The sequence below is a fragment of the Macrobrachium rosenbergii genome, chromosome 8 (genome assembly GCF_040412425.1).
Source record: "Macrobrachium rosenbergii isolate ZJJX-2024 chromosome 8, ASM4041242v1, whole genome shotgun sequence".
NCBI lineage: Eukaryota > Metazoa > Arthropoda > Malacostraca > Decapoda > Palaemonidae > Macrobrachium > Macrobrachium rosenbergii.
In genome coordinates this window covers 11,244,762-11,271,285 of record NC_089748.1, presented here as the reverse complement: position 1 = coordinate 11,271,285, position 26,524 = coordinate 11,244,762, and the positions used below count along the sequence as shown (strand labels likewise).

Here is a 26,524-nt window from a genome sequence, read left to right as displayed (position 1 = left end):
ATTAAACACTTTCTTAATCTAGTGTCCTGTTGGATTTTTATTTTCGCTGCTCAGTAATAATTAATTTTACATTGAAATCAGATGAGTCCACAAAGCATGGAAAAATATGAGTAATGAGTTAAGTTAAACAGTGATGTGTGGAAAATTCAACGTTATATTGGTGATAGTAACCGAATAAGATTATTTGGAAACGGTTTAGTAAATAGCATGGAAGAATGTGATTTCGATTAAATCAACATCCATATATATTCAGTGATACACAGATAAACACTCATTTATTATCTTGCCACACAAATGTACTCGACTAAGTAAATGGATCCATGACACGCAAAGCAGTGATACTGTTTCATTTACATTTGATTATGTATCTGAGATATTAACGAGGCTTGTTGATATATATCTAATGAGTTTTATCCTCGATTGTAAAGTTATCTGTATTTAATATGAAGGTGAAAGGAAATATCGGAGTTTTTACAGTAATTTCGCGACAAGCATAAACGGTGAGAGGTAGCCTTGGGGAATGCTTGGTTGATGGATTGACGGAGGTGTTTGAATGAAAGAGCCTAACTAATGCGGTTGAGTCTGCCTGGGAGAAAGAGAGGTTGGCTCACGGTTTGTAAAGGTTGTCGATGTGCACCTGATGAGCCTTGTTCCTAATGTATTTGAAACTGCTTTTCCTCGGTAAGTTTTCTACTTGTTTCAACATGTACAAGATTAATGAGATTGTAACCATTTCTGTCTCTCTCTCTCTCTCTCTCTCTCTCTCTCTCTCTCTCTCTCTCTCTCTCTCTCTCTCTCTCTCTCTCTCATATATATATATATATATATATATATATATATATATATATATATATATATATATATATATATATATATATATATATATATATATATATATATATATATATATATTAGTGCAGTTGTAATCACTATTCTTTCTGAGCTACTATATGGACCCATTTTTTCTCTGTGTATCACCATATTCTAAACTATATTAAGCATTCGCATGTTCACAAAATGTGGTCATCTTGTTCAGTTTGTTTGCATGCAGTCTTTTCCTTCCTGTGATAAACCTCTTAATTTGAAACCTGAAATAAGATGAGGCGACCGACGACCGTCAAAAAGAACCTTCAACGGCAAATAGCTTTAAAGCTGTATTTTGTATGCTTAGCTTTCTTTTGGAGTCGAAATGAAACCGAGTATACCAAAGGGAGGCGAGTATTATTGTGGCAGGTTATACTCGGGTGCGCTTCTTCCCCTTTAAGGAGCATTGCTTTATTCAGATATCTGCTGGGTAAAATTTCAGCACAGCTTTCCTCGAGATCATAAATAAAACATTGTCATTTGCATCTTCTAAGTGCGTGGCCCTTCGAGATACTGTATAGCATTTTACTTAGTTAAAATCGTGTATTCGTTGACGTTTTGCTGTTGTATGTGCATACATAACCCTGACCTCTGCCAACGTGTATTTCCTGTAAAAGAAATAACAAAGCAACAGTCTCAGGCACGTTCCCCTTTTAACGGCTGAATCAATGATGGACCCCTTGTGTGGAAAGCCTCCTCAGTATCAGCTTTTTCATATATCTAACAATAGGCCCAGCAGCACCTCATTGACCTTCACACCTCTAAGTTATCTGTGTCTTTTTTTCGTAATGACTCGCTTCCTGAATATTAAAGTTCTTTTCCCACTATTTATAGACAGCTCCACTTTGTGTCTGTCCTCCTGCCGAAAACAGATGAGTAAGTACGTTTTTTCGTTACCGCGCGTCCTCCTTTCCATGTAATCAAACAACTTCAAAATAGTCTATGTCTTTTCACTGTTACTGACCATTTCCTACTGTTATCTTAATATTTTCACCGTTTCAAACCTTCTTACTAAACATATACGGTACAGACAGTTCTACTCAACATCTTCCATAGTTTTACTTTAATTTGAATTCAGGCATAACATTACACTTCTGTGAAACAATGTTGCTTTAACAGTCCTGAGAGACACCTAAAATTTTAATCCCATAGATACTCTTCTTTTCTTACGAACCTTTTAAACGAACCCTTCTACTTTTGTTGCTTCATGTGTATGGTTATCTGAGTTGAATATCATATGTTTAATTTATTAATGAATAACTTTAGAAATCAGTCGTTTCCATTGTACCGCCATCCTACAAACATTCATTGCTGTACCCTCCTGGTTTTTCTGCTTTATTCCCGCCTACAAAAGTTTCAGTCGACTATCATATTTAACCCACAACAACGTCGATCCATTATAATCGTCCATCTTTCACGCTCATCTTTCCCTTTTCTGATGTTTATGATACCTCCGTTAAAAAAAAAAAAAAAAAAAAAAAAGATATTAAACAGTCATGGAGACAAAACGCACTGTTGAAACCCACTTCCACATCAGACCGGTTACTCACCTTATCTATGTTATATCCTAACAAGTCTTATGTTTTCACCATTAAAATTTGTAATAGCTTCTGTCAAGTTAGTACTTCATTTCTATCTATTTGATTATAATCCTTATTGAGATCCATATATTCAGCGTAGTTTTTCCATTATTCATAATTCGTGACGTAATTGTTTCATATTCATTTGATCCAGACACGTCCATTTACACTCACAAACACACACACACACACACACACACACACACATACACACACACATATATATATATGTACATATATGCATACGTATATATATGTGTGTGCATTTATTCATTTATTTGTTTATATAAATAAATAAATTAGTTACACGGAAGCTTGACAAATATAGTTGGCCACAGCCAGGGATGATAAAGTCTTGGGGTTATCAGCAACTCCAAAAGTAATTATCGAGAACAGGAAGGGCACACACACAGATATATATATATATATATATATATATATATATATATATATATATATATATATATATATATATATATACATATTATCGCTATAGATATAGATGTGTGTGTGTTTTCGAAAATTACCATTATCAACCCTGGCTGCGGCCAACTATATTTATCAAGCTTCATGGTAACTAATCCACTGGTTTAGAGAGTCATGGTTATACGAAAATCTTGAAGCCGGTGCTTCATTTTGTAGTCTAGGAACTCGTTAGTAAATTAGGCCATTTTGCTTTTATAAAACGTAAGTAGCAGACTATACTATCATCTACCTGTAACCCAAGACCATGTCTGTATGAAGGCCCATCAATCAAAAGAGGTAGCAATATGACGATTCTTATCTTACAGACCATAGTAATATGACAAGTCTTTACAATAACCAGTCAGTTAGTATTTTAGAAGATAAGTAGCCTATGCTTGACATTCTAGAACTTTCGTTCTGTCGACGCAAGACAGTCTTGTAATGACTGTTGTACTATCTTCCCTGGCTTTAAGAAGCTTCATATAAGTGTAATAATTTCCAGTACTCATTATTGTTTTACAGTTTTTGTCTTCAGATTATGCTAATCATACCCAAGCCTTTCATTTAGCCATATGTTTGCTCATAGCACTGCGATTATTTTATACCCTCAAGGGTGGATTATCTTTTCGGTTTCTATCAGTGGTATAATTATTATCTGCCAGTCACAATGTATTATGTGTTTCGTAAATTGATGCCTGATATTTTTGTGTTATTTATATGTGATTAGTATTTTGAAAACATCACAAGTTATCTGTCCTTCTTAGGACGATAATTCTTATTCCCTGATAACGTAACTTCATTACATCTAAGAACATCGACAGTTTCTGTTCAGAACCACAATTGCCTTTCTTGGATTCGCCATAACTCTGTGCATGACAGCTTCATGATTATTGACCGTTGGCAATGCCGTAGCATTATGGAAATGAGATGCATCTCTCCTCCAAACTCTCCGCCTTCACTATGAAGGCCGTCCAGTTTACGCTGCCGTCGCCTTGGACGTATTTTTGGCTGAGTCTATTCCACTGACAAACATTTTACATTTTTAATTTTTCTCATTGTATTTAAATGATTAAGTAAGAGCTGTTTCCTTTTTATTTTGATCATTTTTATTTCACTAATTTTCTTCATTAACTAGAGTTATGTTCCAAGAAAAAATAAAAATTACCCTGCTGTAGTGAGACTTATTTTGAAATCATGAGACGTAACTTCCTCTTACCGAGTTTAAAAGATGGAAATGTGTCCTGAATTCTGTTAAAAAAAATAACTCAGTTTTTCAAAATATGCTTACCTAAAATAATTCATCTGTGTTGAGTGACATTCTAGTCCCTGAAAGAACTAAAACGCCGTTTGTAATCGATTCTCGTCTATGAACTGAATCGTAATATACCATACAAATGAAAAAAAATTAGACGAGAAGGCAATTAATAGTCATTATGAGGTGTACTAAAATCTCTTGCTTTAACTCTTAGATGTTTAAAGACTACTCCCCAGGTTTACGTATTTATTATTTTGTTACTATATATATTACAGTAATATTTCATATCGGTGAATTGTCTCTCCTATCTATCTATAACGTTTTTTTTTCCAAAAACGGTCTTGCAGTTTTAAAACCCTACTTGTCCTCAGGTAAAATACGTTTTTATTTCATTACAAAGGAGTAATTAATGCAATTGCTGTAATTATGAATTCACCGTGCATGACTTGATTGAATTAGCCTTTGTATTCAAGGTCCGTTAAGGTCCGGTGTTGAACTACCATGGATAAATTAAGGGTTCATATAGAAATGTTGTTTGATTATATTGTTAGTTTTGGAATGATGCCGATTCGTCAAGGTCAGTTAAAAAACGATGAACTATCTCAGCCAGTTCAAAACTATCAAGTGTAATGATCATTAAGAATTGCTGTTGAAACATATGCTAAATATTTTCGGTTTCGCAGTCAATCAGTTAACATAGATTTGACCTTGAGGATACACGACTTATTTTATACCGTGGTCAAATGTTCATACTTTCGAATATCACGGCTATTTAATATTTTATCTTAGATGTTATTCTGGAATTAAGAGGGTATGCTGACCTCCTTTCACAAAAAAAAGACACCATAGGTGGCATTTCTTGCCATAATCACAAACGCACACACACATAGGTGTATTCGTTGGTGTAGCTTAGTTTTTATAATTTTTTTCACTTATGGCAGAGGCATTCTCCTCCGCAAAAGCGTACTTGGTAACTCGAAGGGTCTCCTTGTCTTGTTTCCAATAACACCTACATATCATAAGTGTTTATTGTACCCTAGAAGTTTGTTTACCATTAGAGGTCCTTATCTAGAATCTGATTGATCTCCGACGATCATCAGAGATGAAATAGATGAATAGTGGCGGTCACTGAAGATGCTTGGGAATTGGCCCAGACCTCCAAGAATGGAGTAGGATTTTCATATTGAAAGGCCATTGTTTAATCCACATAGGGATCTGAGAAGTGATGACGTCTTTATGGAAGAAACTTTTGACTACAATTAACAGCTGTTGCGTTGTTTATCTGGCATAGGTAATTACTAATGTTTCCTGGATCTATCATTTGAATTCATAAACTACTGTAATTTTGACTTGATAATTTAATAAACGTTGCTGAAATGGCACGTTGAGCAATTTTTTTTTGACCTGCCAGATTTGATTGTTTATTACAAAACGATAAATTATCCTGGTCTCTCAGATTATAATTTTGTATTGCTACATGATCTGCTGAAATTTATATAAAGATTATAAAATTTTATGTCCCGTCAAGAAATGTTTCTCTGTTAACATTCGACTAAAATAATTTTGTTAATTGTTAAGAAATATTTTCTGAATTTTCATGAAATTCAGAGTATACGGGGAAGTGATATTCAGAGTGTGCTGAAAAATGTTTGCAAGTGTGATGACAGTTATTAATCAATGAAGGTCGTCTGAGGAACTGCATAACATCCTTGATCAGTTGATTATAATCTCGTCAGATATCGCAGTGTATCGCAGGAAGTAACTAATGAGATCCTGGAGTGTTCAGAGTCCGAAAGAAAATCATGAATTCGATCCTCATTTTATACATTTAGTGGATATATGTACACACATAACATATATATATATTTTTTTTTCATATATATGTGTGTGTATGTATGTACGCATATTTAATATATAATATATATATATATATATATATATATATATATATATATATATATATATATATATATATATATATGTATGTATGTATATATATGCGTGTATGCAAATGTATAATAAAGAAAGGTTAAAAGTGTTAATCAGTGATTTTCCCAGTTGCGTTAGAGTCTAGATTTAGAAGTAAAATCGATAACAGACAGGCTGATAAAGGAAGAACATTGTACGTTAATGCAAGGTATGATGCGTGTGATTTTTTAAGAGTCTATCATAAAACAGTTGTGTGCGAAGTATAAGAGTAAAGGGAATATATGCGTTTAACGCCCCCCCCCTAAAAAAATTATGAGGGTTATTTTCTGAGAGCAGGTAAATGCCATCGTATTGGAAGTAAAAATTGTATTAGAATACATAGACGGAAGAACAATCGCTGTGTGTATAAAATTGTATCTATGACAGTTGTGTTTCGGATGGACTGATGAGAGAAGTTCAGGAAAGGCAAAGGAAATATAGGTGCAAGTTCTTCGGGCAATAAAAGGAATCGGAAATGTAATGTTCGTTGGTTTTATTTGCAGATGATACAGGTAAATTGTGGTAGTCTAGAGAAGCTCCAGAGACTAGTAAATTTTTATTTTGCTTAGAAGAAGAGAAGTAAAACTGTGAGGGGTAAAGGACGATAGAGCAGGGGACGTCAGTATAGATGTGGAAGAATGGAAGTGGTTCATTCATTAGAGGCATTTGAGAATAGAATCGAGGTAAGCAGACAGGCATATCACAGAGCAAGTGAGACAAGCACGGTGGTAATATCGTTGCAGAAAATGAAGCTTTTACGCAAAATTATATATATATATATATATATATATATATATATATATATATATATATATATATATATATATGAATTTTTATCACACCGTGATTTATATACAATCATGAAGCTACAAATGTCGTTTAATATCCAATTTACGATAATTTGGGAATATCCCCGATGGGGAATTATCACCGAAGGGGAATTTTATAAGTGATAAATGGCTCGATACCGTCGGATCTCGATCCCTCGACACAGTACCTTCCAACAACTCCAGTCGACGGTCTGGAGTTGTTGGAAGGTACTGTGTCGAGGATCGAGACCCGGCGGTACCGATCCATTTATCACTTATAAAATTCCCCTTCGGTGATAATTCCTATTCGGGGATATTCCAGAAGTAACGTGAATTGGATATTAAACGACATTTGTAGCTACATATATATATATATATATATATATATATATATATATATATATATATATATATATATATATATATATATATATATATATATTCAACATTGAGCCGTTTCCTCCAAAATTAGAACATTCAAGTACAATTTCAAACTTTTAACTGCTGAATCGTGGATGAGCTCCACGTATAGAAAACTTCCACATAGTAGAGTTTCGTATGCTTACTATCTTACAATACTTTGCCACCTCTTGGTCTTACTATCCTCTCCCCCTCCCTAACACAACCAATTTGTTCTCATTTCCACTAACCTATCATCTTTCCACATAAGCAAACTATCTCTGGACTCTCTGATTCATCCTTTTTCATATAATAACTATTTTTGATTTCTCTACATATATCTATTTCTTACCCCTCTGAGTCTCTTTACGTCACATACCTTGTAAACAGTTTATGGCAACAGCTTCAATCTTTTATTTATTGCGTTCGCATTCAACATCCACAGTTTATTTCCAAAAGGGGAGTTCGTTAAACAGTCCCTTCTTACACCCACCTTGGCTTCCATTAGCAGTCTGTGTGAACGTGTGTACATGCTTGCGTGTATATGTGAGTGTATTTATTAGGTGTTTTGAAATAATTCACAAGTGATTTGCTTATGGCGATATGATTAGACATGTATATTTTATATACCATGTGTCGTACAGGTATGTTTGCATAACACAGGGATTATTGTTGTGAAATTTAGGATTATTTTATTATTCCTGAAAGTGCGGAGTTCTTGGGAAACTGAATATTTTTAATGCATTTATAAATATATTGATTTTACAGCTAATTGCCTTAAACAGAAGGTATAAATGTACATTTCTTTATTTTTTCTTTTCCTGTTACAGTATTAACATAGATATTAATTTAGCAATACAGACAATAATGACTGACGTCATAAAAATAATTAAAACGATGTCATCTAGATAATCGTTGTGGAGACAAAAGAAATAAAGAGGAAAGGAGAAGGAAGCCAAAAAACGTATTATTTGTGGCTTCCTCTTCCTTACCGGGGCCTCCCCCGGTGGAAGGGACAGACAACCCTGGAGAGGATGGTAGGGTTTCCCCAGCGGAGAGGCAGAGGGGTGGGTCGAGTGCGAAGCCTGTCAAGTATGGTTATTGTAAGAGAAACTGTATCTGTAATCGATAATTTAATAAGGTTTTACATGCACTATGACGCCTTTGCTCTTATCAGCTTGCTCCTTAATTAGCCTTTGTTCCGTTGCGTTTTATTTCATCATTCATGTGGGAGCTTGTGGAGTACCAAGATACGCGACGTCGTGTCGTGTATGCAGATGTACCACAGTGGAAAATGAAACGTTGGGTATAATTCCTGACGAGACCACTGTTTCATTTTCCATGAGGTACGTCTGCATATATACATCACGTGTTCTGGTGGCTTCGAGTACAATATATATATATATATATATATATATATATATATATATATATATATATATATATATATATATATATATATATATATATATATATATATGTGTGTGTGTGTGTGTGTGTGTGTGTGTATATATGGGTTTGCATGTATGTTTACACACACACACACACACACACATATATATATATATATATATATATATATATATATATATATATATATATATATATATATATATATATATATATATATGGGGGTTTGCATGTATGTTTACATATATATAAATATGCATACTATATATATATGTATATATATATATATATATATATATATATATATATATATATATATATATATATATATATATATATATATATATATATATATATATATATATATATATATATATTGCCAAGACTTTTGAATGAATCAGTCAGGTTGAACGTGGCAGTAGAGGTAATAATTTTATAAATGGGCTCTCACATGGTGATCTGCACTATTTTCTTGCCCTTTCCTTTGTCATAACTTCGCATTCGATCATATTCAGTTGAAATTAGTCTTATACTTGGTATTCATGATGGAGGAAAGCCTTTTTTAAAGATCACTTATATGGCTGATTAACATCAACCTTTGTTACCGTTGTTCACATACTCATTTTAAAAAGCTAAGGATGATTCATTTTTCATATTTAGAAAAATATTTTGGTAAGCAATTTTATTTAAATTCAGGCAGACTTGGAATTTCATGCAGATGTTAGAATTTTAAACTTAGTGTTGATTTAGCGTCCTCTTCGCCTGTAGTTGTGTTATTGATATATTATATTTAATCACCTTCAGTTAAAAAAGAATGTATATTGAACCCTGGGACTGAATTTACAGATTCTTACATAGAAAGGCTATGAATCTCAATATCTTTATGAAAATAACCATACCAGTATTTATTACGTTGAACCGGGCATGGAAGTAGTTTTGTAATTCGAAGGGAAAAGTTCATAATTATTGGTGCTTGGTAGAAAATGTATAATTTTTCTTTAATTTTACAATAATAAAAATACCAAAAGGAAGGCTGTTTATGAGTGTGTGTCCTGTTAAACGAGAAAAATATCATATATCAAAACTAACGATATATAAATATTCAGTAAGAAATATAAATGTCATATTAGCGTGCTACATTTTTATTCTTTGGTACTGGTACGCCAACTTTTGGCTGAATTTCCTTCCAGTGTCTAAGGAGAGAAAAATTCCCGCAAGTTATTGTTCCCCCCCTCAAAAAAATGTGATTGTGAACTTTTCCGGTTTTTATTCCTGTCTGCAGACAAACACTCTTGGAGGAAACAACGTCTGAATGTCACTGGAGACGCTCGGTATGCCTTCCCCTCTTTCTCTCTTCTCTTCATACGTATTCCTATTCCTTTCATCCTTCCCAGTTTTTTAATTGGCAAGTAGCATCATATAGGTTGTCGTTACTGTTGTTATGCCAGTGGCTGTTATCTATTTATATTTTTTCTGTTTTCCCATAAGACAACAAAATTACTATGTTGTTAAGTTCATATCAGTTCATCAGTGTCTCTAAGTACGCATGCTCTAATAGCATTCTTATTTCACCACTGGTACTTAATACCCCTATACATACATACATACATACATACATACATACATACATACATACATACATACATACATACATCGTACAGTACACACATACACGCACAAAATCCTTTGTGGATATGATGATACAAGCAGCTAATTATGTACCTGATACGTAGACAATTTTCTCGTCGTAAGCAAGTTTAAAAAAGGGCATATGGCCAGCAACCTCATCCCAAAATATTTGCTCAGAATCAGAACGCTTGCATCTTCTGGCGTCACCCCACTAAGGGCTATATATATATATAATATATATATATATATATATATATATATATATATATATATATATATATATATATATATATATATATAATTATATATAGTGTATATATATGTGTGTATTATGGGTATATATATAAATATACCTATGTAATATATATATATATATATATATATATATATATATATATATATATATATATATATATATATATATGCTATAATACTGTACATGTACATTACACATTGATTCCTAAAAAAGAAAGAGATAAGTTTAAAATTTTAATATAAAAAAAGTATATTTAGAATTCTATTTGTGTTTTCAAAGTGGTCTAGATTTATGCACATTTATACAACAAGGTTGAATAAATTTCAGTTAATAAACCAAAAATATGATGTGTACTTATGCATGTTATCATAAAGTAGATAAAAAATTTAAAAAAATTAGAATGACGTAAGCACCATCTCAAAAGAAATCCCTTTATAACCTAGTTACTGGTGTCGATGCTCTATACAAGCCTAAATCTCAACATCAAAAATGACAACAATCAAGTTGAAAAATGAAAAGCACTTGAGAAACTCCTTGATTGCGAGTCAGTTATAAAGCACGAAAAGAAAGTAACATTCTGACCGTCATATTGATTTTATGTCTTACTGAATACCGCTGAATAGAGTAAGTATTGATCACCTTGCACATGGCGACTCTGTTAGCGCCGTGTCGTCCCTGATAAATTTGGTTTTGCATGAATTCACGCTGAACTCATTCTTTTCGAGATCACGTATGTACGTGTGCGGACTTCATGCGAGTTGTAATTTGCTTTTATATTTCATTACTAACCGTAAACCCATTTAGCAGATATATTCAAAATATTAATGCACACTGTGTATTTAGGTGCGTGGTATTATTTGTACGTGATACTCTTTCGTTCAGTAAAATATGTATGTATGATATATATATATATGTATATATGTATATATATATATATATATATATATATATATATATATATATATATATATATATATATATATACACACATACACACACACACACACACACTTTTCAAACCACTCTTCTTATGACTGGAGCTGTTGACTGTAGTTGTTTTAGTATTATATTTGACGCAAAAAAAATTGAGATGGTGAGAAATGTGAATATACGTCGAGATGATAACAAGTTTTTAAAACAGTCTGGTCATGTGGAAAGACTACCCAGAAAGCGCGAGGGTATGTCTAGGGGTGCTTGACGAGATGCTGATGAACCCCCAGTGTAGGTGTTAAGAGCGGCTAATGTCATGGAGGCCAGCCCTATGAGAGCTGATGGTCAGCTCAGTGGTCTGGTTAAACTATTTTAATAATAAATAAATAATGTCATGGAAATTTTCTTCATTCATGTTCAGGAATTAAAGTATGAATGTGACTGTTGCATTGTTTTCTTTTCTTGAGTATCCTCAGTTAAGAGTATAATTTTTGTCGACAAATGTATACCTTATGTATAAATGTCTACATATGCATTGTAAAAATTCCAATAAATATCGAGATAGTTTCTAAAAGTAGTACCTGTAAAAAGCGGTTATTTGGGGCTACTGATTTCAGTCTAGATTTGAAATGTGCAGTTAATGAAACTATATGACTTTAGACCTGTTCAGTCAGGAAGAAAACAAAATGGGCATTTCCATAGTTATGTAAACAACAGTTTAACCAAGCGTATAAAAAGTGTTTTGGTATCTTATCTGGAACTTTAATTTAATTGAATACAAATTGCTGTTTTAATAAAAATTTATATTTATCTGCAGCATATGAAAATACCCACGCACTCGTACGTAGATGCACATACAAGAACAAACACACCTTCATTATGTATACATATATATGTATGTATGTATGTATGTATGTAAGTATGTATGTATGATTGTTCCCTATGGTTGCTAAAGTATGAAGATGGACTTTCCATGTTATGTCAAACACTCATCTTACTAAGAACCAGGTTAAGTAAAGAAGGAAGATGTAAATTTCAGATTCTGCGCTCTTGTGTTATGTTTTTTCACCATTAGGCTTTACCACTAATAGGGAAAAAACATTCATTTGCCAGTTTCTTCCTTTGACTCGTGGATCAAAGGAATCCTTTTACAGAAAAATTCCTCATTATCAGTCACTTTATATGCAATCAAACTGTTTGCTCATCAACAACGCATGACCCTCCCTACAAGTGCTGCACCAATCCACCCAGATATCTGGCTCTTATTCTTGTAGTGTATTATTATTACTATTTACGAAGTGCAATCTTACATATGGAACAGTTTAAACAGTTTTTTCAGACAGGCTCTCATACAGCAAAAGGTCATATAAAAAAAAATTAAAAACAAATAGCAGGGATTAAGAAGTGGATAATTAAAGATATAAATTAATAATAAAGAGTAGTATAAATTAGAAAAGGCTAGGCTGTGTGGCAAGGATCTCTCAAATATACTATTACTATAGTCTTTCTTAAACTTAAGACTATTAACATTACTAGCATTGGCAGGAAAGCTGTCCCACATCTTCTGTGTTTGAGAAAGCGTTTGTACGTGTCTGTTTATAAATCTCCCAGACGATTTTATGCAGCCACCTTGCAAATTGGTTTGCATCTGCATCATTTCACAGAGCTGCCAAAAAAGTAGTGGAGAGCCATTTCATTCCCTAAATAAAAGATAACTTTTCACGAGGAACCCAGTCGTGTTGTATCAAACCTAATATAGTTATATTTAGAAGAGTCTTGACACAAAGGGCAATGCTGGTTATTCGGCCAGCTGTTCATTAAAGAAAATGAAGGGCCTCAGAAGTCGGCACTGTGTTACTGTAGCACCTCAGTAATGTGGTGATTGACACTGCTAAGGAAGTAGCTTGCATTGTTTCCTGATGGCCAGACATTAAAATTGATAATAACAAGTTATGGAAAATGATGAATGAGATAGCTGCCGGTGATTGTGTGGGGCAAAACTAGCTGTGTATGGAAAAAGGAAACTACTACTTCAAGCAGACTTGCTAAAAGATTAAGATCCCAGGCTCTTCTTCTCTTTCCCACTCTTTGCAGAGATCAGGCTACCTTCTGTGCTTCACTGATGCTGTGGTCCATCATTTTTTATTATGTCTTCTCTAAATACCTGAATCGACTAGTATGCTTGTTCCAGCATAGATGCTAACGTTCATGGCACCTTGACTTAAATATACCATTAAAACCTTAAATTTGGTAACTAAACTTTTTCATCAGTCTTCATAACTTGCAACTTTTCTTTACTTTCACCAACTTCTTTTATCCCACAGACATATATATATGTGTGAGAATATTTTCTTACACGGGCACCAATTTGCATATGCCAATTATACAAAAAATCAAACAGTTCTAGTTGTCAACATAAAAAATATCTCACAGCACGCTTCCTTGCCATGACCTATTTTCTTATAGGCTGTCCTCTGTCTCAGACGTCATAATCATATTTGGATTAGTGCCAAAGGTAGAATTTCAGTACGTGTTTACACTTTAAATTTAAAAAAAAAATGGAAAATTAAAATTTCCACTGTTTATCTTGGTGATGGATCTTGGGAAGGAAGGTCGAGGTGGAAGAAGGGAAGGGGTTACTAGTGGGTGGCATGAAAGAATGTAATGTCAAATTCTCATCAAAATCTATTGCTTCGGTTGCAGGCAGAATTTTCGCTAAAAGTTTTAACGACTGATATTTAAACCAGTTTGTGTGTCGGAGTAAGCCTATTGATTATCAGCCTCAGCCTTCCTCCCCCTCCCTTCCCTTCCCTCCCCTCCCCTCCCCTCCCCTCTCACTTCCCACATTTTTTTCTGTCCTGATATGGAGCGCCCGAAACATTCCGCATTGAGGGCCGTGCCGACAGCATTACAGCCAGTGACCAATCTTGGGAGACCCACACACACCACATCAAGCTTGTTTCCCTTGTGAAGGGCATCAGCCTTCAGGGGAAATGCTCGTCTCAATTTTTGTTTGTTTGTTGGTGTGCTCTTTCTGTTATGATTCCTCGACTGGTTTTGAAGGTTTGTTTGTGCTACGCTCTTTCTAGTTTATTTGTTATCCCTGTTTTGGTAATGTGCATAATTACTTACCCTAACGCCCCATATATTTACGAGATACTGAGTTTTTTTTTCAGAATTCCCCTGTCTGTTCCTCAGAGAAATTGAATGAAAATAAATGAATAGAAGGTAAGTACTACATGTGTTAACAGCATGTGATCTGGGCCACCTATAGACTGCATGTGGGCGTGTGCGTGTATTTGTGTACGTGTATGTGTGTGTATGAGTGTGTTTGTGCGGGTGAGTGTGTTCTCACATGTGGTTGTATTTGTTTGTGACCCATAGGCTACTCTAGTTAGCGTTGTGTACAATGACATGTGGAACTTGATATGTCTCCCATTTCCTCCCCCTTTCCATCCCCCCCTCCCTGCCTCCCATTCACTCCACTTCACACTTCCACCTACGAACACTGAGTACATTATTTCTGCCATACCCAAATGCTCATTGCAGGACCTAAATATGTGTGTGTGTGTGTGTGTGTGTTATACCAGTTGCCTACCTACATGTAACAGTGATTTGTTTCTAATCAGATTTTATATGCTTATTAATATATTGTTTTTATTTTGTACTAGCGTCATCTAGGTAAACATTGTTATTATACCATCCCTTGCAGCAACTGTGTTTACACAATACCCAAAGTGGCGAGCGTCCCGAATGAGGCTTTCATCGGTGATCAATGACGAATCAACCGGTAAACGTCACGTGTGTTAAAGACATCATCTTCACCGCCATCATAATCATGCTGGTAGCTTAGGCCATAATATGAAAAACATCTGACGATGAAAGTAGGTCATTTGTTAGCAACCACAGGGCGGAAGTTTAGGAGAAATTTTTCTCGTGTGTGTTTTTCCTCGTGTTTTTTCACTTTTATAGTCATTTCCATGTTGTTATTTTTTTAATATGTTTTAATGAACACATTGGCAATTTGAATTCACACTCGTGCACTCTCCTGTAGACGACCCGCGTTTTATTAATGCGCTGTTATCCGAGTGTAAGATGCAAGAAGCGAAGGACATTCGATAGGCAATGAGGAGGGGCAGCGAGGCGGAGAAGAAATGAGAAGCAAGATTGAGCAGAAACGAGGAAGAGGACAGGTAGGAAACTGACGTCCGCTCGAACATAAAAACATCACTATCATCTTCACCATCACTATTCACCACCACCACTGCCACCACCACCATCACCATCATCTGACACTCCCCGTGGCGCCAAAAATACGTCAGTGCCTCTGGTGTTCCATTCATTTGTTCGCTCCGAACTGGAGTTTTCTACTAACCCTTTCCTTTTGCTCTAAATCACTATAGATTGTCAGCGAGATGGGCGGTGGAAAAAGAGGGGAAGAGAGAGACTGTGGGCATGAGAGCAAAGTAATAAGTAGATAAGAGGGAGAAAAAGCTGTAGACTCTGAGTGTGCGTGAGGAGAAAGAGAGAGAGAGAGAGAGGGAGAGAGTGCCACAGAGAGAGATCGCAGAGAGGCACAAACTCACTCACTGCTACGTCCAACACTAACTGAAGCTCGATCAATAAGTCGGCTAGCGCAGGTTGGTTCCACTCTTGCACCAGTTGGTGGGAGGTCTCATTTGACTCCATGTTGGCACTCTCTCTCTCTCTCTCTCTCTCTCTCTCTCTCCTCTCTCTCTCTCTCTCTCTCTCCGACACAAACATATGCACACGGTTCGAGCTGGATTTATACGTGTCGATATCTTGCTTGGAAAAGTGACTGAATTTCCTTTCCGCTCAGGGAATCGCCCTATGGTGTACCATATCCGCTCTGTATTAAAGATGGTGAAAACAAACGAAAGGTACAGTACTTCAACCTCGGCGGTGCCATTTTTTTCGCTCCTTCTACCAAGACAGAGTGAAAGAGGCCTCTAAGGAATTTTCTCTATCTCTCGGATTCCACATGGGAGGAGGGCAACACGCGCACACCCACGGATACACACTCGCCAGCACACCTCGTGGGGGTCAGTTTTACGTCCAGTGCTCATGCGCCTCTCTCTCTCTCTCTCTCTCTCTCTCTCTCTCTCTCTCTCTCTCTCTCTCTCTCTCTCCTAAGACGTTTCAAGAAACGTAGTCGCTCTACACGATATGTTTTTAAGTAAGGTTGATGATGATTGTTTTATTTTTTTCTCTCTGCCTTTAAATATATATATATATATATATATATATATATATATATATATATATATATATATATATATATATATATATATTAAGTATAACTGAAGGTAAGATGTTCACTTAAAAATCATCCTTTTAATTTTTTTTACCAAAAAATTTTCTAAACGGTGATCGTGGCCCTTCTACACAACATACAAAGCAGCCAGTTTAACAAAAGAGTAACTTTGTGTGTTTCCCTTATCTCCGAAACGATCCGAACGGCCTTGCTTCCCCTCTTCCTGTTTAGCCATCCTTGAAACGACTACCGTCTTCATCGACCCCCACTCGTCTCTCCCCACCCCTAATCGAAAACGTGAGTTGTCCCCATAGTCAGCAGGAAATTTTGGGTTGGGGGACTCTGTAGCATGCCATCTTTAATGGGGAACCCAAATGTTCTTTCACTCGGCAAGGGGGATGAAAACGTGCGTCTTGTAACATGATTCTCTCTCTCTCTCTCTCTCTCTCTCTCTCTCTCTCTCTCTCTGGGTTTCAGTCAACTCAGTGACGGATTCCCTCCTTCAGATACAAGAGGAACCAGAATCAAAGTCTTCCAAAGGTTCTCCCACAGTCTGAATTTAGGCCCCACCCCTTCCTCCATCCCACAGATTCGGACGACCTCAGTTGCTGTGGCTCGCTTTGCCAGTACCAGTACCTGCATAGTTATCTTATTGTCTCGCGGCCGCTTCCAATGAATGAACCCAGACTTTTTTTTTCTCTCTTTTTTCGTCAGAGGCAAAATTTTTGCTTTATACACCTGAAGTTTTGCTAAAGGGTTAATGTTTAAGAAGTGGGTTTTCTAAAGTTAACCAGGTATTTACGAACATATTGGACAATGCTATTTTTCAACGTCAATTTGTTCAGTTATAATTTACGTATCGTGAGAGGATGTCTATATTTACAATGGCTGTGCGTCGGAGGAAAATACTATCACATCGACGATGTACCAAGTCTGTTACCATTTGCATTAACTGAAACTGCGGTCATTGTAGACAGGAGTTTTTGTTAAATGCTCTGTTGCGCGGAAGTCACCTCCAAGTGTAGCGGCTATTCTTTATAAAGATACTGTAGCAGATGTCATCATGATCGTGCTCATGGCCTCCAATGCCGTGTGACGCTAAGGTTCTCTGTGAAATTCCGCCACTCGTTTCCTTCTTGAGCTGTATCTTCACCAAACCTCCCCTCATCTCCAGCCTCCTTTCCCACCGTTCTCATTCAAGTTGGTTTGGTACTACAAATCTTCTGAGGCCCATAGGATCCCAGCTGACACTGTCATGTACTTTACTCCGAGGGTTTGAGCGAAGGTCACGTCAGGGCCATCTCCATGTCCCCGTCACCATTATCTTATGTGCATAAGGAGCTTTCGAAATCTCCCTTACGGTGTCATTTCAAACTATTCTGCCATCTGACTCTAGTATTCTTTTAAAGCTTTATTCACAAATCGACAAAATCAGTTAGATATGGTTTCTTTGTAATACCGTTATTCGGTTTCATAATACTATGTAAATTGTACTAGACTTGCATATAACCTTATTTCCCTGAGCAGTTTCAGTGTATTATTCAGGATCCCCATTGTCTGATTTTCCTATTTAAGTCTTTTACCAAATTCCAACTTACGAGAACCTGTGTTTGATACCATTGTTTGATAAATATTTAAAAGATTTATCCACATTAATCCTATCTCCATCTCTGTGTGTCAGATAGTAAAGCAATATTTTACTAAGATTCAGTTTGTTCACTTAAACGGTTGATTAGGTTGTATTGTGGATCCGAGGCTGGATGAATCCAGAGTTGTTTAATCGTTTCATTTATTATCTCCGTCACGGAGGTTACATTGTTTTGCTTGTTGATTTGGATTTCATGTCAGTCTGTCTGTCTTTTAGCAGGCTAACGTGAATACAGGTGAACGGAATTTTACTCGGGATCTTTGTTAAAGATTTACTGTTATCGGAGATAGTTGCTTAGATTATAGTATGGTTTCAGTTCTGGATATAAAGCCTTGAATTTTTTTTTTTAGTATTGTTTAATGTTTTTATCACTGCTGAACATTTGCAGAAATGACAATGCCTGCTGTTTGTATAAAAAAAAATTCAGATGATACAGATTATCTGGGTGACCATAATAAACAATTGGTTGGCCGCCCTCTTCCTTGTCCACGCCTTTACTGTTCTTCCCCTACGAAGTCTCCTTTCACCTGTCTTACTTTCTCGGTCAGAAATCCAGTCCTACCATATATCTTCCCTGGTATACCAAGTAGTGTTATGTCCACCTAATTCTTACAGTAGCCTGTGTCGTTTTAACCTTTATACAGTAGGAAAGCTTCCCTGATCCAGATATTCCCTACAAACATGGTCACCCAGTCAGTCATGTAGTCACCTACACCATAGCGTTTCGCTTGTAATCCCATCATCTGTTGTGTCTCATTGTTTTAATTTCCTTCTTTACTTCCTCAACCTCACACCAACGTTTTCCACTCTTGCATCATTCAGCTTTGCTTCTCTTCTATTTTCCACTTTCAGGAAATCTTCAAAATACTTACCCCATTGACTAAGAGCTTTATTCACTTCAGACAGCATATCTCCATTTGCACCTTTTATTCTGAGCTCCATTTATTCATTCCCTTTGTATTTACTGCCCCTGTAGGAAAAACTTATTCTCCCTAAAATCCTTACTCACTTCCTTCCCTGTGTTTTAATTACTTGCCTATATTTTCTCTCTCACTTTTTGTTTGACCAACCTATCTGTTATCTGTATGCCTGAATATATTCTATTTCATGCAATTGTAATTAAACTAATCTCTTTTCTTTACTTGAAGATACTCTCTCATACTGTTTAGATATTGTCTTTCTAACTTCTTGTACCAACAAAAACTCTGCTGACAAAAAAATGCTTCATCTACTGTGTATTTTTAACACCAGCTCAGTTTTCACATATATTTTAACTTTATGTTTACTTCCTTGTCAGACTCACTTCTCTTCATTACATTTGTAGCCACGTTTTCACACCATCCTCTTCAGCGTAAGTTTTTATCAGTACTTTTGATTCAACCAAATGACGATCAGCAGTACCTCCAGAAAATGCCTATTAACATTTACAGCTTAAGCTTATATCTACATGGAGCTTTGTTTCATCCAATTGATGGTCAGGTATACTTTCTTCTATTACTCCTTCCCCCATCACGTTGATCAATTAGCTCCTTCATTTACAATGTTCTGATACATAATCTATTAGTTTTTCTCACTATTTTCTCCACGCAAAGTATGTAAATGAACATTAATCTTTGGAAACCTTGTATCTCCAAGGGCCAAGTTCCATATCAAATGCATTTCTAAATGATTTTGCGCAAGACTTTCCTTTTTCATCTACTCCAGGAATTGCATTCACGTTGCCACTTTCCTGTGCATTTACATAACCTATTACAACCACCGTTCCAAAATTTCCAAATGTGAAGAGTAAGATATAGATTCCTAAGACACTGATGGTGATGACTATGAGCCTGCTACTGAATAAAAGATGAGATTAATGGAAGACACTCATTTTGAGACTATTCAAGTATAACAGACAGAAAAGTATTGATACAGAATTTAATGCTGAAAGCAAGAGAAAAAACTAAAAATGTGACCACAAATACTTTGTTGTGCGGAGAGATATGTTGAGTAATCCCATAGCTGGAGACGGTATAATAGAGATTCATTTATGTGAAAGACAAATGATTATTACGCAATAAATAGTACGGGAAATAATGAAGTACGATCACTAGCCGATCCAGAAAAATTTCATATATATATATATATATATATATATATATATATATATATATATATATATATATATATATATATATATAGATAGATAGATAGATAGATATACATACATTGTATACATGTATGTGTATATATATTTTTTCTCAAAATTTTATTTTTTCCGTAATAGATTTTTTAGTTTTTTCCATTTTATATTTCTCATTTATGTTGTTATTATTATATAAATCTTCAATATTGTTATTTTGTAATTATTTTTCATGGGGGGGAAGTGGCCATATGCCACCCCCCCTGGATCCGCTAGTGAGTACGATGTTGAAATGACATTCGTACTCAGAGAAAAATACATGCAAGTAAATTTATCTATCTGTCTATCTATCTATCTGTCTATCTATATATATATATATACACACACACACACACATAGATCTGTGTCTGTGTGAGTGTGTTTAAAGATGGAGGAGGTCTCGGACAAAAGATCAACAAGATGGATAAACTTACCCTCCCCGCTCAAAAAAAAAAAAAAAAAAAAAACTGGAAACACTTGAAGTTAGTCTGTAATTATAGAGAAACGGGAAATAATACTTGTACACTGAATGAATTCGTAACCGGTATGGAAAATTTGGAATAATTTGGATTTAGCGAAGAATAAAAACGAGTTGTACAATTATTAAAAAAAAATAATCTTACTGACAGACAAAAGGCTTAACAGGTTATTCATGAAAGGAAAAACCATGATGCTAAGAACAGACAGTACATCAGGTCAGGACTTTTGTCATTACCGTGAGATAATGCTACTTAAGACAATAGACGAAAATAGCGGAATGTGTTAGTTTCAACAAAAAGAATGACGGTGCTTAAGAGAGTTCATGCTTCACCAGAGAATTCTGGAGTAATGAGCTCAGAAGCTCATTATTTCTTAGATTGCTTAGCACGTTTTATCAAAAGTTTGATCTCTCCTCGCCACAGGAAGAAAAGCAGGCGTCATGCATTCATTTCTTTATGCCATTTGCCTCATTATTTTGGAAAAGACAACACAAAAAAGGAATAATCTTTAGTGATCTTGAATGTATTATTTAGAGCTCTGTAATATTGTAACCTGTTTGCGGTGTTGTTTTAAGTCTGTTACGTTAATAACACCTGCAGTAGCAATTCATAATGTAATCTCGGTCCATGTTAGAAGCCGTGCCAGTTATGGAAAATCTACTTTGTTTATATTTTTACATTGGAAATTGCCTGCTTCATTTTTAGGCCAAGCGTACTTTTTACGACTGCTGGACAATTGATAAGGAATTTATCTTCAAATTATTAGTATTTCATAAATAAAAAGATTAAATACTCTTATCGTTATAGGTCGTTCAGTTGAGTTCTAAATCATTGTGGAAGGTGCCTATTAGTTTTCGTAGTTTATAGAAATTGGAGAGAATATTTTCAAATGGATAAAAAAAAATTATGTCAGTGTTTGATATGCATGAAAAATAGGTCAATTTTTTCCAACGAAAGTATGATAGATGAAACCTCTATAATCCATAGTCAGAACTGGAGAGATTAGCCTACGTTACAGAACAACAAAAGCTACTAAAGAGCCTCTTGAAGGTTTCACGCAGACCCGGATGAAGAAACTTGGGCTGAGAGTACCCAGCATTCAATATTTTGTTACGAGCGAATGCAAAAACGAATCGTTCAGATGTTCAGTTTTAGGTAGGGCAAACTAAAAGGGACATATTAAGCAAAGGATAACTGTAAACAAATAAGAAATGCGCCGAAGTTTCTTCGGCGCAGTCGAGTTTTCTGTACAGCGTATAATCAAGGCCACCGAAAATAGATCTATCTTTCGGTGGTCTCGGTATAATGCTGCATGAGCTGCGGCCCATGAAGCTTTAACTACGGCCCGGTGGTGGCCTGTCCTTTATCATTGCCAGAGGCACGATTATGGCTAACTTAAACCTTAAATAAAATAAAAACTACAGAGGACCGCGATTTGGTATGTTTTGATGATTGGAGGGTGGATGATCAACAAACCAACTTGCAGCCCTCTAGCCCCAGTGGCTTTTAAGATCTGAGGGCGGACAGAAAAAGTGCGGACGGACAGACAAAGCCAGCTCAATAGTTTTCTTTGACAGAAAACTAGGAAATCAGTGGTTCTAATGTTTATCCTGTCATAAAAATAGTCATAAGAATTTTTGAAGTGAATGAGATATGGAAATGAAGACAGGGCCATTGTCGTCTTCCATACAGCAAAGAAATTCCAGGAAAACATAATCAAATTTTCATGCACTGCATAGAAGGTATAAATACGGTGATAGTGGAGTTGGTATTGATATTAACGATGTCAAGGTAATCTTATACTAAAAATAAATAATTTATATATTTATAAAATATATATATTATGCATATGTATATATATACATATATACATACACATATATACATATTTGTATATATATATATATATATATATATATATATATATATATATATATATATATATATATGTGTGTGTGTGTGTGTGTGTGTATAGGTACATATACAGAAAATTTGTGCAAGTTCTGTGAAGAAGAATTTTACGAGCGTCAGCTATTTAAAATTAAACAATTCTGCCAGGTAACTTAGTTTCTTTAGTTTCTTTAACCATGAAAGCCTCCTTCATATTCAGAAGGAATTAAAAAGTCTGACGTTTAATCCTCCTTAGAATACCTAAACTCATTAAGATTTGACAATTTTAAAACCTTTTCCTTTGATCCTAATAATTGTCATAGACTGTTGAATAATTTACACAGGTTTCTGAAGCATGTCAACAGTTTTATCAAATCCATTTGGAGTGGCCTATTCTAAACCTAGATTAACCGTAAAGGCTTGAAACTTTCAGAGAATTCGTCCAGTGAGAAAAAAAAAATACACCACTCTTCTTCTTACAAGTACCGAGAAGATTATGGCCAGAACTTTCGGAAAACCTTTTTCAGTTCCTTCTCTCTCACTTGGAGAACAAAAGTGATAAAAACACAAAGTTCAAATTATTGTAAATCAAAAGTTGTGCAGGAGTTCTTCTTACATGCGCGTCCTTTAGCAAAAATGGATGTAACTTTACCAACCTTACTGACTCGGTGGGGAAAAAAAGTTCACCAATTGCATTTTCCGACTTTCGTGTTGGTATTCTTTGATTTTACTGACTTAGGTATTTTTCCGCCGATCCTTAAGTTTTGTTTTATGTATTTGAATCTTTTATTGCCAAGAATATTATTTTCTATTTCGTGGTTTCATTTCTTGTTACAGCTGACACCGTCTCACTTGAAATGAGTTTCTCACCAGATTTATTGTTTTATGAATTCCAGGATGACAAAAAGGTTTGTTTTATGACTTCAGGTTTAACAAAAAGATTTGTTTTATGAATTCAAGGTTGACAAAAAGATTTGTTTTCTGAATTCAAGGTTGACCAAAAGATTTACTTTATGAATTCGAGGTTGACAAAAAGATTTGTTTTATGAATTCAAGAATGACAAAAAGATTTGTTTTATAAATTCAGGGTTGACAAAAAGATTTACTTTATAAATTCAAGGTTGACAAAAAGATTTGTTTTATGAATTCAAGGATGACAAAAAGATTTGTTTAATAAATTCAAGGTTGACAAAAGGATTTACTTTATGAATTCGAGGTTGACGAAAAGGTTTTTTTTATGAATGCAAGGATGACAAAAAGATTTGTTTTATGAATTCAAGGATGACAAAAAGATTTGTTTTATGAATTCGAGGTTGACAGAAAGATTTGTTTTATGAATTTAAGGATGACAAAAAGATTTGTTTTATGAATTCAAGGTTGACAAAAAAAATTTGTTTTATGAATTCAAGGATGACAAAAAGATTTGTTTTATGAATTCAGGGATGACAAAAATATTTGTTTTATGAATTCAAGGTTGACAAAAAAGGTTTGTTTTATGAATTCAAGGTTGAAAAAAAGACTTGCTTTATGAATTCAAGGTTGACAAAAAGATTTGTTTTATGAATTCAAGGATGACAAAAAGATTTGTTTTGTGAATTCAAGGATGACAAAAAGATTTGTTTTATGAAGTCGAGGTTGACAAAAAGATTTGTTTTATGAATTCAAGGTTGGCAAAAAGATTTGCTTTATGAATTCAAGGATGACTAAAAGATTTTTTTATGAATTCAGTGATGACAAAAAGATTTGTTTTATGAATTCAAGGATGTCAAAAAGATTTTTTTATGAATTCAAGGATGACAAAAAGACTTGCTTTATGAATTCGAGGTTAACAAAAAGATTTGCTTATGAATTCAAGGATGAGAAAAAGATTATTTTTATGAATTCAATGATGACAAAAAGATTTGTTTTATGAAGTCGAGCTTGACAAAAAGATTTGTTTTATGAATTCAAGGATGACAAAAAGATTTGTTTTATGAATTCGAGGTTGACAAAAAGATTTGTTTTATGAATCCATGGATGACAAAAAGATTTGTTTTATGAATTCAAGGTTGACAAAAAGGTTTGTTTTATGAATTCAAGGTTGACAAAAAGTTTTGTTTTATGAATTCAAGGATGACAAAACGATTTTTTTCATGAATTCAAGGTTGACAAAAAGATTTGCTTTATGAATTCAAGGTTGACAAAAAGGTTTGTTTTATGAATTCAAGGTTGACAAAAAGTTTTGTTTTATGAATTCAAGGATGACAAAAAGATTTGTTTCATGAATTCAAGGTTGACAAAAAGATTTGTTTCATGAATTCAAGGTTGGCAGAAAGATTTGTTTTATGAATTCAAAGGTGACAAAAAATATTTGTTTTATGAATTCAAGGTTGACAAAAAGATTTGTTTTATGAATTCAAGGATGACAAAAAGATTTGTTTTATGAATTCAAGGTTGACAAAAAGATTTGTTTTATGAATCCAAGGATGACAAAAAGATTTACTTTATAAATTCAAGGTTGACAAAAAAGTTTGTTTTATGAATTCAAGGATGACAAAAAGATTTGTTTCATGAATTCAATGATGACAAAAAGATTTGTTTTATGAATTCAAGGATGACAAAAAGATTTGTTTCATGAATTCAATTTGGCAGAAAGATTTGTTTTATGAATTCAAGGGTGACAAAAATATTTGTTTTATGAATTCAAGGTTGACAAAAAGATTTGTTTTATGAATTCAAGGATGACAAAAAGATTTGTTTCATAAATTCAAGGTTACCAAAAAGCTTTGTTTTATGAATTCAAGGTTGGCAAAAAGATTTGTTTTATGAATTCAAGGATGACAAAAAGATTTGCTTTATGAATTCAAGGTTGACAAAAAGACTTGTTTTATGAATTCAAAGTTGACAAAAGGATTTGTTGTATTAATTCAAGGTTGACAAAATCCACTCACAGGAACGAGTCCAAAGAGAAGCCAAGGTTAAGTAAGTTTTGGCGAGTGAAATTATAATTTTTTTGGATTCGTTTTCTGTCTCCTGAAGCAGCTGCTTGTTTTCCCTTCCAATTTATGAATCCTTGCCCGTCTTTAAGCACATTGTTTACGACTTTTTCTCTTTTCTTTTGCGTGCAGAACTTTGGCGAAATTTCTTTGCTTTTGCAATGCTTATTCTGCTTCGTATTTATTTTTTATTTTATAGCGAAACGATTTTTACCTCTCTGCCGCAGTCTTATTCTGAGGAATGCATTTATTCATTTTTTGAAATATTTTATCTCCCCAGAAATATTGGTTTTTTCATCCTTCAGTTGGAATTGCATTATTTCCGTCAGTTTTTGCGAAAATTGCCATCTGTCTTCCCGCATGCTAGAGCAACTGCTCGTTTTATTCTCCTTGGAAACTTCAGTGTTCCACTTTAGATTTAATAACGCGCTTTCACTTTCTTTTTCTCATATGGTCCGTGAATGCCTTCCGCAGGTACATTGCTTCCTTTATCATTTCTCGTAGCGCCAGAGTGGGCTCTTCTTTTCATGT

At 34.6% G+C, this 26,524-nt stretch overlaps 2 protein-coding genes across 2 annotated transcripts in view; one reads left to right on the top strand and one right to left on the bottom strand.

The window, feature by feature from the left end:
• Positions 1–16,171, bottom strand: part of Tusp (WD40 superfamily protein Tusp) — a 512,358-nt gene extending 496,187 nt beyond the window's left edge. Inside the window, 1 exon segment of the mRNA XM_067107279.1 lies at positions 16,152–16,171. The gene's annotated coding sequence lies outside the window, so the exon portion shown is untranslated.
• The window catches only part of LOC136840602 (E3 ubiquitin-protein ligase ZNRF3-like), a 714,205-nt gene that overhangs the window by 481,865 nt on the left and 205,816 nt on the right, over positions 1–26,524 (top strand). The window lies entirely within an intron of this gene.